Source organism: Arvicanthis niloticus, chromosome 5 (genome assembly GCF_011762505.2).
Source record: "Arvicanthis niloticus isolate mArvNil1 chromosome 5, mArvNil1.pat.X, whole genome shotgun sequence".
Taxonomy (NCBI): Eukaryota; Metazoa; Chordata; class Mammalia; order Rodentia; family Muridae; genus Arvicanthis; species Arvicanthis niloticus.
Window position 1 is genome coordinate 88,355,818 of NC_047662.1, and position 15,599 is coordinate 88,371,416.

General features: G+C 45.9%; 1 non-coding gene across 1 annotated transcript; it reads left to right on the forward strand.

The window, feature by feature from the left end:
- Positions 1 to 8,766: 8,766 nt before the first annotated feature.
- Positions 8,767 to 8,898, forward strand: LOC117709706 (small nucleolar RNA SNORA17). Its single transcript, XR_004606948.1, has one exon. It is a non-coding gene; the product is annotated as a small nucleolar RNA SNORA17 (small nucleolar RNA).
- The last annotated feature ends 6,701 nt before the right edge of the window (positions 8,899 to 15,599 follow it).

The following is a 15,599-nucleotide window of genomic DNA, read 5'->3' on the forward strand; positions in this document are numbered from 1 at the left end:
TCAATTTTCTCCTTCCATCACATGGGATCCAGAGGTCATGAGGATGTCAGCTTAGTGGCAAGCACTTTTTCCCATTGAGCCATCTTGGCCTCAACAAAGACTGTGTTTTCAAAGGGATGAACTTGAGAAATATATAGGTGTGTGTATTGTATGCAAACATGTACATGGGCATATGCATGCAGAGGCCAGAGACTTTGTGTAGCTTCCCCTATCATTCTTCACCTTATTAACTTTTTGAGAGTCACTTATGTGGGTGCCGGGGACTTGAACTCGGGTCCTTTTGCTTTCAGCAAGCATCCTTACACATTGAGTCACCTTCCCAGTCACAGATCGTCTTTCTTAAACTTAACAAAGGTGACTCTCAAGTTCTTTGAAAGAACAAATGTGAGAGAAGCCAAGAGATCTATAAAAAGAGGAACATTGAAGAGGCTCATCCCGGTTTTAGTGACACTGATTATAAAGCTAAAGTAACGAAAAAAATGTCCTTCTTGTGCCAGAGTGGTGTGAAGTGAGGAGCTAGGGAAGAGATACAAAGAGCTAACTGAAAAAAAAAAATAAAAAAAACCCAAAAAATCAAAACATAAAAAAAATAAAACAAAAACAAAAAACAGAGCTAACTGACAGCATCACTGGCTGGTCTGTGGGAAGGGTCTCCCACACGTTGCTTTCTTGCTTCTTGCAGCGTCACTGGGATTGCTGGAGCAGCATGACCTCAAGACTAGCCTATTATAGACAAAGAAATGCGGTTGTGATAGTCTCTACCCACCCAGCCCAAGGCTGCCCAGACAGCAAGCACACTGTAGCCCCGGAATCCGAACCCAGACCCAGCACCAATGATCACTCATACCTTTCACACCATTTGAAGAGAAGATGAAGAGCTCCCAGGTAGATATTTGGAAAACAATTGTTTTTAATTGTGAAAGGTGAAGACACAGCAAACACTTTGATTCCCCTCCCCTCAAAGTCTTTTATAACACAATCCAAAAACCACATGAAGGTCACTTTCCATTTTCAAGTGTCTGTATGTATATGCCTTAAAGTTAGATCAATCTAAAAATTGGTGAGCTAGCCAATGCTAAAATACAAGCGAGGTGAGCACAGGGTATAGTGGTTCACTCCTGTAATCTCACTGTTTGGGAGGCTGAGGCAGATGATGGTCTGGGGCCAGCCTAGCTACACAGTGAGTCCCAGCCCAGCTTGGACGAAACAGTGAGAACTTGACCACTTAAACAGACAAGCTGAGTTTGGGCTGGGGGTGGGGCTCAGATGGAAGAGTGTTTGCCCAGGATATGCAAACCCATGAGTTTTCTCCTTAACATCTCTCCTTAGCCAGGCAAGATGGTGAATGTCATTAATCTTAACACCCTCGGAGGTGGATGAAGGACGATTAGAAATTAAAGGTCATCTTCAGCTACATAATGAATTCCAGGTCAGCTTGGGACGCATGAGACCCTGCTTCAAAAAACAAACCCAACCCAAAACAAAACCAATCCCCCACCCCCCCCCAACAAAACAAAATACCCTCAAATTACAAACTATAATCCCCAAGCCTCACAAAAATACGGGGTAGGATATTTAAAAAATATGAAAAAAGTATTTTTAGTGTGGGTGAAAAGAGCTGTTTGCAAAGCAGCATGCATAATGTGCTACTGTGTCTATAAAATGTTTTTATATGCATCTGGATCCTAGAAGAAAAAAAAACCCTGCCGTTGTGTTATACGCATGCAAAGCAGGCTCCCAGTGATGAATGCAGCTACTGATGTTCCTGTTGTGAGATAGCCTGTCACCAGTAGCAAACAGAAATGGCACCCGATTCTTTGTATGGATAGATGCCAAGGTCTTCCTGCCACAAGCGGTGCTTAACCTGTCACTGTAATCAACCAGCCTAAATGACAGCCCGACTTTGTCTGTGCCAAGTTCCCACAGGATTTCTGGATCTTCCTCTATGTGAGTGGTCAAACCATGTAAAAGAAGCCTTTTAAACTCTTTTTTTGAGGTCTTTAAAAAAAAAAGCTATTAGAACGAGGACCTTATTTCTTATCTGGTTGCAGGGTTGGAGGGAAGCCATTCTCTCAGCTGTCTTCATTAGTGATGGATACCGTGGTCCACACACAAGCTCCTTTTCAGTGTCTGGGGTCCCAGAAGGTTAGGGGATGCTGGAGGTTGAGGGATGCTATAGAGGGATGCTGCAGTAGGAAGGATGCTGAGGCGGAGGGGATGCAAGAGTGTGGTGGACACTGGATGGCAGGCCACTCTGAAGGGTGAAGAGGTGCTGGAAGGCTGGAGGTGCTGAAGAATGACAGTACCCGGGTCCCAGCACATTAACTGTTCCTACCCCCCGTGTGAATAGCACTTGCGGCTTTGTGTTCTGACTATTTAATAGGAGTCAGCCTGCCCAGTTAAAATACATGAAGGACACATCAAGGTTTCATCTCCTCATCTGCATCACTTTGTACTCTGCGTGGTGTTGGGGAAGGAGCTTTGACTTGGGGATTCCCCAGGTCTTCCTGGAATCTCCTGTGTAACTCTGGGCAAGGTTTTAAGCTTTTAAAAAACTTTCTTTCATCATCTATAAAATGTGTCTAATGACACTCAGCCAATGTGATCTTTAATAAGACTAAGGACATGACAGAGCTAGCCCAGAGCCTGGCCCATAGGAGTCTCTCACCAGCTGGGGACTGAAGACTTGACCTAGTGACTCCCTGGGTGGAGCTGACGCCTCTGGGTGGGTGGAGAGGATACTTCCTGGCAGTAATCAAGATCGGCCACTAGGAGGAGCTCGAGCTCCATGATTGATTGTTTTCACGGCCCTTTCCCAAGCTTGGCTGCTGGATTCAACCCCTGCAATACTTAATGTATTACTTAAGAGTCAGTGCCTGGCCTGGCCTGCCTTGCCCTGCCCCGGCATTCTTTTTATTTTTTTCCTACCTAGTTCCTTTTTGGGCATCTAAGTCTTGTTGGCTTCATATCTGAGCACATGGCATACATTTGACTGACAGCCAATGCACGTCTTGGTAAGAAGGCTTCTGTCCTTAGCTATGGGAAAAGTGAAGCAGGCCCGGGTTCATTAGCAACCAAGGAAGGCATCTGTGCTTCCAAGTGTACTGGATTACTTCTTTCCTGTCTCAGAAGACACATTCTTGGTTCTTATCTCTTTTTCTTTCTTCTGCTGTTTCTGAAATGTTCCGTGAGCTCTAGTGATATGTATTCAGTTCGTGGGCTGACTTTGAGAACCGTTAAGTGTGAGCCCAGTTTGCCCTAAGACTGTTGGTCTGCACGGTGCTAGGATCTTGGGTTTCAGTTTTTCATCAGGGAAAACAAGATAACCAGGCTGGGCCTTTTTCTTTTTGTTTCTTTTTCTTTTTCATTTTTTTATTGGTTATTTTATTTATTGCTTCTTCCCGGTTTCCTCTCCACAAACCCCATATCCCCTTCCCCTCCCCCGCCTCTATGAGGGTGCTCTCCCACACGCCTACCCATTCCTGCCTCAGCGCCCTAGCATTTCTCTACCCTGGGTCATCAAGCCTCCACAGGACCAAGGGACTCTCCTCCCAGTGATGCCCAATAAGGCAATCCTCTGCTACATATCCAGCTGGAGCCATGGGTCCCCCTGTGTACTCTTTGGTTGGTGGTTTAGTCCCTGGGAGCTCTGGGGGGATCTGGTTGGTTGATATTGTTGTTCTTCCTACGGGGTTGCAAACCCCTCCAGCTCCTTCAGACCTAGGCATTTTCTAACACAGTTCTAGCACTGACATCTTCCCGTTCACCAACAGAAGGCCACGCCCACAAGCCCAGTTCTCTGGCTCACAAGAGTTGCACAAATTCCAGTTGTAAAGAGGTGTGTCGGACGACGTGTCATTGTGATTTATGAGCGTGTGGCAGGGTAGTCCTGGAAGCCACATAGAGGCATTTCTCAGAAATGCTAACCCTTGGAACAAACTTGGCTCAGCAAGGCATGGGCACACCAATCGCTCTGGCAGCCCTCAGCCTTGGGGTCTGTGGGTCTACTGCACGGTCCTGTGTCCTGGGAAATTACTTCATTTGCTGGGGGAGGTGAGAGCACACTGTAAGCGGCAATGGGTGGGACATAATCGTGGAAGCCAGCTGTCCAGCCACTAGGATAAGCACTCACTCAGCCTTCTGACGTTTGAGGGACACTTGGTATTGACTGCAGGGAGACGGCTCAGGGACAAGAGAAAGACGGGGACACAAGCGTCAAGTCTGTGAACAATGAATTTTAGAAACTGACAGAGGCATGTGAGGGAAGGATTGGAAAGCACCGGGTACCTGTCTTTAAACACTGCCTGTCTTTGGGGAGGACTGTGAGCAGGCGAGTGCTTGAAAACACAGTCAACACGCAACACAGCTGAGTTACTCTAGGGGACATCTTTATGGGACCATCTCTGCTGGCACTAAAGATGGGCACAATGCCGAACAGCAATTTCAGTAGCATGGTGACCCAGCATGAGTCGCTAGGCTTGGCCCTGGCTTTTGCTTCCATTTTAAGTCCCTCCCCGACGACGACGACGACGACGACGACGACGACGACGGAACATAGGAACCTGTCCTAAAAGATGCCATCCTCAGTGTGAGTCATGCAGGCTGGGGCTGCCAACCTTGTAGGCAGGGCATGGATGACACTCTAGGGAGGTGTACTCAGCTGCAGTTTTGTAAAAGAAGGGTTTCTGGGGCTTAGAGTTGCAGTTGGCATACAGTAGGAGCTCAATAATTGCTTCCTAGCACACCGTGGTATCCTGAAGTGTAACTGGAATCCTGGAGCTTATGTGCCTGGAACCACAAGCAACCAGGAGTAGAGACAGGATGAGCTGTGCTGGTGGTCTGAGAAGACAGGAGATACCCCCAAAACTTGGTTGGTTCATCCCTCCAGCCGTGATGTGTTCGTGGTGTGAAGGAACCAAGGCAGTCACCTTGAGTTTAGTCTTGTCCTTTGGTTCACGTGGTCAGCCATGATGATGACACTTGTGTCTTTGCCTCTCTCATCTTCATTCCTCTCTCTTCCTTCTTCTTGGGACACCTGGGCTAAGACTTTTTTTTTTTTTTTAAAGATTTATTTATGTATTTATTTATGTATGTGAGTACACTGTAGACACACTGGAAGAGGGCATCAGATCCCATTACAGATGGTTCTGAGCCACCATGTGGTTGCTGGGAATTGAACTCAGAACCTCTGAAAGAGTAATCAGTGCTCTTAACCGCTGAACCATCTCTCCAGCCCCGCTAAGACACTTCTTAAACATAAGTCTTGTCAGTGTCTTCTGCTATCACCCTCGTTCTTTTTCAGGGCTAACTGGGCCGGAGAGTTCACTCAGAACAAGAAAGCCATCAGCAGTGTGTATGCACTAAGCCATCCATGACAAGTGCAATGTGTCTGTTTTTTTATCCCCTACCATGAATGGACAGCCAGCTCGCATGTTCATAGCCCAGAAATTTCAAAGGATTCTTATGAAAATAACACACAAATTCACTTAGGCTCAATTTTGTTTTTGGAAGCCCATGGACAATTTTATTAGAGTCTCAGAGAAAAACAACAACAGGGCAGGCATGCTTTAAGTCTCAGCAGCTGCCGGCATACGGACAAGGGGGAGGAAGAGAGAAAGGCATGCTTTTAGGTTAGTCACGAAGGTTAGCAAAATGGCGGTTAGACAAGCATCTGTATAGGGAAAGAGTATGGTGCTTTCAGGAGGAAGGGAAGCCAGAAGTGTTAGAGAGAACACATGCCTGTATCCTAAAGAAAGAGAAAAGAAAAAAAGAAAGAAAGAAAAAGGAAAAAGTTATGCTTTTCTGAGTTAGGACCCAGACGGGTGGACAGACTCATAGTTCTATAAGCCACCGCTAGGCTCAGCTTTTATTGGGGGTGGGGGTGAGTAGGGTGTGGGGTGTGCATGTGGGGCAAGGCTTAACTTCTGCTGTGTGATGAACAGCCATGCAGACCTGTCCGTGAGTATAAAACAAGGCCTGAGTGGGCAGAGATGTCTTGGAAACAGGGCAGCATTCTGCAGCAAGACAATGTCCCCAGTGTACAGCTGGGTTTGACCACAGGTTTAAGCAAAACAACACAAGATGTTTTTGTGGTAGCATTAAATTTTTCTCTTTAGCGATCATGGGCATTGAACCCAGTGCTTTGTGCATGCTAACCGTTTGCTCTTCCACTGAGCTACAACTGTATGTCAGTAACCACTTGTCTCCTTCAGAGTTAATAATCTGCCATGTCTAACACGGCCTGGTATTGAAAAGTGAATGAGTCAGTTAGGGAATGGAGGAAGGACAGACACACAGACACTGAAAAGCTACTATCAGGTGGACTGTGTGAACCTTAGTGGAACTGTACCAATAACAAAATCTGGGACCTCAGCACTTTTTTTAAGCCCAGTACAGGGTGTGCGTGTGGGGGTTAGCTGGCCTATAGGTGGCCTCTGTAGGTGAACAGTCCAGTGATGGAAACATCCCGGAGGAAGCTGCAGTTACCGGCTTCTGCACACATTTGCCCTTTGACCAGAGGCAGGCCTTGCCATCCTTCTGAGCTGTGGGGCTTGTGAACTGGGGACAGGGGAGGTGGGGACATGCAGGTCCTGCTCACTAGCAAAGGCTTCCTTGATGATTCTGTAGTTGTCTTTTCACCTGACTGCCTCCTTTGCTCTGCGTTTTGATCTTATGAGGTTCTGTCTGTCAGTTGGTACCATACTTTTCTGAGTGACTGAAATCCCATTAAGAGAGTCCTTGTCTGTGCCTGCATTTTGAAGCATTTTCCCTACACTTCCCTCCTTTCCAGAGTCTTTGATCCATCTGGGGCTGACTTTGTCCCGGTAAGAGGTTATGATCTAGTTCACTTTTCTATGTGCTGATATTCAGTCTTTTTTTTTTTTCCCTCTCTCATATATTACAACCTGATTGTAATTTTTCTCTCCCTTCCCTGGCCAAATCCACTTTCCTCCACTCTGGTATACCCCAACTCTCCCTCCCCTCAGAAAAGAGCAGGCCTTCCAGGGACATCAACTAAACATGACACAACAAACCACAATAAGACCAGGCACATACCATCACATCAAGGCTCGACAAGGCAACCCAGTAGGAGAAGGGTCCTCCAAGCAGGCAAAAGCATCAGAGACAGCACCTGCTCCCACCGAGTCCTACAAAAACACCAAGCTACTCAGCCATAACATACATGAAGAGGACCTAGGTCAGACCCCAGGTCTCTGTGAGTACCCATGAGTCCCAATCAGTTGACTCTGTGGGCTGTGTTCTTGTGGTGCCCCTCACCCCTCTGGTACCTCTGGTCCTTCCTCCTCCTCTTCCTCCTCCTCCTCCTCCTCCTCCTCTTCCTCATCTTCTTCCTCCTGCTCCTCCTCTTCTTCCTCCTCCTCTTCCTCCTTCTCCTCCTTCTCCTCCTCTTCTTCCTCCTCCTCCTCCACAGGATTCCCTGAGCTTTGCCAGATATTTGGCTGTGGACTCCGCATCTGCACCCATCAGTTGCTGGATGAAGTCTCTTTGAGCTCTCTGATGATGATTCTGCTAGGCTCTGGTCTCAGAACTCTCTGCAGTGAGGCTGAACTGTAGGTGAAAGGTTTTGTGACTGGATTGGTGAACCAACCCCAACACTTGAGGCCTTGCCTGGTTGCAGAAGATGTCTGGTTGAGGCTTTCTGACACCCACTCCCAGGAGTCTTTGCTAGGGTTACTCTTGTAGATTCCATGGAGTTTCCATTGTGCTAGGTTTCCACCTTGGACCCCGAAATTTTCTCTAGTATTTTCTCTCTCTCCTTTACCTGATCCCCCCTGTTTCTAATCCCACCTGCCCCCAGTCCACCCACAAAAATCTATTCTCCTCCTTTCCCAGGGAAGCTATTTCATTCTCCCTTAAGCCCTCCTTTTACTTAGCTTCTCTGGGTTTGTGGACGGTAGCATGACTGTCTTTTACTTTACAGCTAATATCCACTTATAAGTGAGTTCAGACCATGTTTGTCTTTCTGGGTCTGGTTTACCTCACTTTGGATGATGGTTTTCTAGATCCATCCATTTGCTTGAAAATTTCATGGTGTCATTTTTTTAAAACAGCTGAATAGTTATACACGTACCCCGTCGTCTTCATCCGACTTTGGTTGAGGGACACTTAGGTTATTTCCAGTTCCTGGATTCTATGAATGAAGCTGCCATGACTACGGTTGAGTAAGGGCAGACACTCACTTTTACCAGCATCATTTGTTAAAGAGGCCTTTTTTCCAATGTATATTTTGGCATCGTTACCAAAAAAAAAAAAAAAAAAAAAAAAAAAAAAAAAAAAAAAAATCAGGAGGTAGCACCGGCTCTGTGGGTTCAGAATGTGTTCTCTGTTCTCTCCATTGATCTATGTGTCACCTTCTGTGCCAATTCCGTGCTGCTTTGATTATTATTGTTCTGCAGTAAACCTGGGATCAGGTATGGCAATTGCTCCAGCATCTGTCTGTGAGCTCAGTACTGCTCGGGCTGTCTGGGCTCTTCTGTGCTTCCTTATTATTATTATTATTATTATTATTATTATTATTTTTAAGCATTTTATTTTTTATTTTATGTATGATTTGTCTATATGTATCTAAGAATACCACATGCATTGGTGGAGGCCAGAAGAGAGATCAGATTCCTGGAAGTGGAGTTACAGGTGGTTGTGAACCAACGTGTGGGTGCTGGGAACCAAACCTGAGTCCTCTGGAAGAGCAACAAGAGCTCTTTTTTAACTGCTGGAGCAACTCTCCAGCCCCTCTATATTAATTTGGCTGCCCCTAGAGGCATTGCAGGTGTGGCTGCTGTGTCACATGTGCGTCAGTAGGTGGCAGAGAGGAGAGAGGCCGTGTCTACATTCAGTGTTCTGACCTGTGAACTTCTGTATGATTAATAGCCTAGTATTCCCTGAAAAAAGGGATCCTGGGATGACCACCAGTCTGGAGTCAGAGAGACTGGATAGGGAGTTAGCCTGAGATGACCACCAGTCTGGAGTCAGAGAGACTGGATAGGGAGTTAGCCTGGGATGACCACCAGTCTGGAGTCAGAGAGACTGGATAGGGAGTTAGCCTGGGATGACCACCAGTCTAGAGTCAGAGAGACTGGATAGGGAGTTATCCTGGGATGACCACCAGTCTGGAGTCAGAGAGACTGGATAGGGCGTTAGCCTGAGATGACCACCAGTCTGGAGTAAGAGGGCCCGGACTGGGAGTTAGCCTGAGATGACTACCAGTCTGGAGTCAGAGGGCCCGGATAGAGAGTTAGCCTGAGATGACCACCAGTCTGGTGCCAAGCAGGCCCAGGGTGGGGAGCAAGCTGGATACTAGAAGAATCCTGCCTGGGATGGTGGACCCTGGGTGTGTGTGAGCCTGAGACAAATAACACTTGCAAGGTGCCACTTCTGTGGGCTGAGCCAGTCCAGGAGCGAACACAAGATGATCACCAGACTGGTGTCATGGGGCCCAGATAAGGAGTTAGCCTGAGATGCCCACTAGTCCTCCTGTGCCATGCAGACCTGGTGGGGGATATGGGACAGACCATGCTCAAGATGACCCCTACCTGGCACCCAAGCAGGGCATAGCACTCCTGAGACCACTCCTGAGATGACCCCAGACACTCAGAGACCCCAGATGCCACTAAGAGGAGCAAGAAAGTGGTGGAGAAATGGCAGAGAAAGAGAAGCAGAAAGAGAAGCACAATGAAGAGAGGCAGAGCTGGAGACTTGAGGGCAGTGAGGAGCAGCCTGCCCCGATGTGAGTAGCCTGTGATGACCTGTGCTACCAGTAGGTAATGGTATGTGGCCCTGCAGCGCAGTGTCTATTACCATCAAAGGCCAGGCAGATGTCCCTGGTCTGGGTTGCAGGGCAGGGGCATTTTGATGCCTGAGGGTTATGCGGAACTGGCTCCACCCCTCTTCTGGGCATTGTGGGAAAGCTGGCTCTGGGGTCATGAAAGCAGGAGAGCTGACCCCACCCCCTATCAGCTGCAGCACTTGAGAGAGCAGCCCTGCACCTTGACTGAGCAGCACAGTAGAGTTGACCATGGTGGCAGGAGCACAGGTGAGCTGGCCCTGAGGGCATGAGCTTGGGAGGGCTGGCTCTGGCACTTGCTTGTTATGAGGTGACATGAGCAAGGGAGAGATGCCAACCCTTTGCCCCTTGCCACCTATAGTAGGCAGGAGAGCTGGATCCCAAGTCAGCAGAGTGGGCGAGCTAGCCCTGTCTGTCCCTTATCTGCTGCAGGAGATGAGCAGGAGAGCAGGCCTTGTACCTCACCTGAGCAGCACAGTAGAGCTGGCCCTGGGTGTGGGGGTTATGGGTTAGCCAGCCCTGGGGGCATGGGTGTGGGAGAGCTGGCTCTACCTCTTGTATGCCATCCATATTGCTGTAGACACCACCTTGACTTTGAGTTGGCCTTGATGGGGACATGAGAGGAGAGTAGAAAAGCTGTGCCTGGCCCCCCACCTGTTGCAGCATAGTAGAGTTGACCCTGATGGCTGGGGTGTGGGTGAGCTATCCCTGAGGGTGTGGATATGGGAGAGCTGGTTCTGCAACTTGACATCAGTGTGGGTGAGAGAGAAATGCCTCCCCCTTTACCTTTTGCTACCTATGATGGGGAAGAGCTGACCCTGAGGTCATGAGAGTAGCAGAGCTCTTCCTGTCTCTTACCTGCTGCAGCACTTGGGAGAGCAGGCCCTGCACCTATCCTGGGCAACATAGTAGAGCTAGCCTTGTATGTGGGGTTGCAGGTGAGCCATTCCTGAGGGTCTCAGTACAGGAGAGCTGCCCCTACCTCTTTTTTTCTGGGCAGTGGCATGGATGAGGGAAGGATGTCCTCCTTCCCTCCCTCATCCCTCAAGATCTATAGCAGGTGGGAGAGCTGGCCTCAGGGTAGTGAGAGTAGGAGAACTGGTCATGTTCCTTACCAGCTGCAACACTTTGAAGAGCGAGCAGCACATTTCACCTGGACAGCAGGCTAGAACTGGCTCTAGTTGCAGGGGTTGCTGATGAGCAGGGTGTGAGACTGGGGGGAGCCAGCAGGCTGACCAGCTCAGATACCTCTCAGGCCCAGATCCAGGCCTTTGAATTGGCCCTTCACAACATCAACCCCATACTGGAGTTCATGAAGGGGTTGGTCCTACAGATCCAAAACTATAGAATCTCCATGACACAAGACAACTACAGGTTATCTGAGAGGAGTCCCAATCAAGTTCCAGTATTGAGAGTAGCAGAAGCTGGCTTGAACCAGACCAGTGAGTCACCGCAATAAAGATTTGTAAGCAAAGACGTGTGAACGAAAGGGTGTTCTGTGGGACACCCTGTGACACACTACAGCTTCCACAGTGACATTTTTTTCCCTCTCTTGCAGTGGAGGTTACAAGGGTGGAGGGTGAGTACAAGGAGAGATAAATGAGATTGGGGTGCATGATATGAAATTCACAAAGAACCAATAAAAAATAAAAAAAATAACATTGGAATTTTGATGTGGATTGAATGAGATTACTTATGGCATAATAGCCCTCTCCACAACATTATGGTTTCCAATCTGTGAACATGGAAGTTCTTTTGATCTTCCAGTTTTTTTTAAGTTTCTTACTTAAATGTTTTAAGGTTTTCTTTGTAAAGACTTTCTATTTTCTTGGCTAGGTATATTTCAAGGTATGAGTGGGATTGTTTTTCTGATTTATTTATCAACATGTTTGTTATTGGTATATAGCAAGAACATTGATTTTTGTATCTTTTTTTGGTATTCTGCCACTTTGCCAAAAGTATTAATCAGACTTAAGAGTTTGTTGATATAGTCCTTAGGTTCTCTTTTATATAATAGGATGATACCATTTTCAAATAAGGACATTTTGATGTCTTTGATTTCTTTTTGTATCCATTTTATTTTCTTCTCCTGTCTTATTGTTCTAGCTGTAGTTTCAAGCACTATTTTTTTTTAAATAAAACTAGACACCTTTGTCTTGGTCATGATTTTAGCTTTGGCCAATTTGATATATGATGGCTATAGGTTCACTGTATATAGCTGCAATCATGTTGAGATATGTACCGTCTACTGGTCTTTTTAGAAGACCTTTCCTCCAGTATTTCTATCTCCTTAGTGAATTCCTTTTTTTTATATCTTGTGTCGACGTCCTTATTTTATTCAGATATTTTCATTCCTTTCAATCTGTTGAAGAGTTTATCCGTACACTCTTTGATTTCTTTGAACATATTTGTAATAATCCTTTTGATTATTTTTCTGGCCTGGGATTTCACTTAATTCCTTCTCATTGCAGGGCATTACTGTGGGGCTATTTATTTATTTTTTTTTTTGGGAGAGTCATGTTTCCTTGACTTTTCATATTTTTTATGTTTTTTTTTTCATTGAGATTTATGCATTTGGGATCAGATAATTTACTGAATTAAAACATAATTCTTATTCTTTTAATGGAAGTGCCTCCAATATTCAAGAAAGACTAGTTTGAAATAGAGTTAAGTTGTCATTTCTCTCCATTGGACTGTGGAGTCTAGCTAGGTAGCTAGACTCATAGCCTAGCACTTGGGGCCTTAAGCTCAGTTCCATAGTCTTTACTCTAAAAATAGAAAGAGTACTGTTCATGGAAGCAATCACCATTAGCATGATGTTGATGAGCACAGGAACTACTATGATAATACAGTAAAAATAAGTTAAATAGCAACTATCTCTTTGACTCCAATCATTTAAAGAAGTGAATTGGCCTGGAATGATGGCTTGGTGGGTAAATACATTTGCTGCCAAGCCTGCTGCTAGCTTAAGTCCTTAGTGGTGAGAGACCTGACTTGTATAAGCTGTCCCATGGTTTCCAGATCTGTGCCCTGGCACAGATATTAGTTATTGAGGGTATGAGTGGGATAGATAAAAACAGAGTAAGCATAGTGATTAGTTTTGTGGTTTAAAAAAAAAGAAAAAAATGGAGAAGGGAAAGTAAATAGAAGTGAGAATAACAGGGGAGAGCGTGGGCAAGACAAGGCAGCCCTGGTTGATGGTAAACAGAAACCAGAAAGGGGAAGTTTAATCAAATGGCCCAAGACAACCCAGCTAGATGGTCTTGAAGGAAGTAGGTAGATAGAAGTAGAATTAGAAATGGAAAAAGAAAAATCTCACGAAAGCCATTAGTTTAGAACTTCCCTATTAGTCGAATTTTTGTGTTGTGAAAGAAAACAAGTTTCTGTTCTGGTCTGTCAGTAATTAAATGTGAAGTTTCCAAGTTGCCGTATATTACGTGACGTGCTTTCTTTCTGATGGAAAAGAAGCAGTCTGACAATCTGAACTCTGTCTCTCATTCATGTGACTTCTAAGCTAGCTAGTTCACCTCTCTGAGCCTGAGACTCCCTGTTTGCAGAATAGGGGGAATAATGCAAGAAACACAGAAAGGTGCTTGTCTTCCTTGACACGGCGGGAATATCTGACAGAGACTGTGATATATGTACACTGAGGTGGGCAGACACCTGGTTGATGGATAGAAACAGCCACGGACAGACAGCTAGACTAGTGAGCAGATGGAGACTTTAATGAATGGATAGAGAATGATGGATGGAAGGGGATGGGTGGATGGCGAGTGTGAAGGATAGGAAGGGACTATGATGGCAATTACGACCATGGTGAATATGCAGAACCTGTACTATATAGATAGAGACTGTATAGGGATTGGGATTGTGATGGATGGAACAATAGACAGATGCAGACTGTGGTGGATAGTGATTGTGATGGGAATTGTGACTGTGGAACCTGGAAGGAGGCTCTGATTGGGGAGTGGAGACTGTGATGGACAGATGGTGACTGTGATGGATGGATTCACGATGAAGCCTGTGAGGATGGATGGAACCATATAAACAGACTGATAGGTTGCTATGGATGGAGACCGTGATAAATAGAGGCTGTGATGGATAAAGACTTTGATGGGGTGAGGACTGTGATGGACAATCGGTGACTATATTGGATGGATGCCCTGATAGCTTGATGGAGGTTGTGAGGAATGAAGAAGACTGATGAAGATGGAGACTATGGCAGATGGAAGTAGTAGTGGGTGATACTTTGATGGGGATTTGAGCTGTCCTAGGTAGATGGGGTTATTGTAGATGCGAGACTGTTATGACCTTTCTGGGATGTGAAGCTAGACAAATGTCAAATTTACTTTGAACAGAACTGTGGTCCCTCTGTGGCAGACATCATAGGGGTTTCTCAGTTCTTGTAGGAATGACTTCAGTCAAGAGACAAACAGTTTGCACACACACACACACACACACACACACACACACACACACACACACTTATTTAGCAAAGCAGCAGTTAAGTTAGTGAAACTGAGCAGAACACTCCAAAGAGACTCTGGAGTAGTCTGTCCTGAATGGAATGGAGTAGCACCCTAGTAGAACCTAGTGGGTTCTGTGTGGTGAATTTCTGCTTGTTTTGTGGAGACAGAGTTTCTCCATGTAGCTTTGGCTGGACTGGAACTCACTATGTAGATCATGCTGGCTTTTAACTCACAGAAATACACATGTTTCTGTCTCCCAGGTGCTGGGAATACAGTTATACAGTACTGTGACCCACTGTCTAGTAGATTTTAGGCACTTTTATGAATATTTAAGAAATGAGTGACATATTCATGGACTAAGATTCTTTGTTCCAAATCATAGTGGACTGGATTTCCCTTTGAGGGAATTTCCTCCCATGATCTCCACAAAAGTGGAGGAGTGTCAAAACAGCAATGCAGGTGATCTTTGGGTGACATCATCTCTTTTGAGACCAAGGATCCTTTGTTAGCATACATGTGTAGGCAAATGCCCAGGTGGCCTAGTTTCTGGTGTAGCGGAAACAGTGTAACTGCAGCTTCAAGGATATCTAACCACAAAGGGGTACCTGACCTTCAGGCAACAGAGCTACATGATGCAACAGCAGTTTTCCTCAGTGACATCACAGCTAACTACTCCCCGTCTGGAACAGAGATATGAATATAGAGGCCACTTTGATATTATATCCACTTAACAACAATAAAAGCAGTAAGTTTACTTTTGGGGGTCTATGAGCTTTCTAACTATAGATGCTTAGCCAGATTTACAGTATCAGGCATGAGTCTTCTCCTATGGAGTAGGCTTTAGATACAATTAGAAAGCAGTTTGTTGTCCCCATAACATTCGTGCCATGATGGCACTGCTGGGCACATTTGCTCACGCTAGTTGTTATTATATAGTTCACAGGATTCCCCCTGGGTAAGACTATTGATGGCTTTTCTCTCCTGAGCAGCCTGCATAGAACCTTCTGGTACCCAGGAAGCTTGTCACCAGAGAGGTAGCTTCTAGGTCACTGATTTCTTCTTGTCCTGTGATCAAAGTATGCGGTGTCTTTGGCAGTAGGGTCTTATATCAAGTTCTGGTAGGCCACCAAGAGCAGTGGTAGTCATCCAATTTGGGCCCCCATATTTACCTTCCTCAGTGTTTCTTACTTCACCATCTTAATCCTAACATTCCTCTTGATTGTCACATTTGTTTTTACCAGAACACATCAACAGGGATCTTGACTCTTGAGGGAGGAGTGTGGGTTGCAAGATCTTCTCTAGCTGGCAGAACTGGGCATCTGATATTT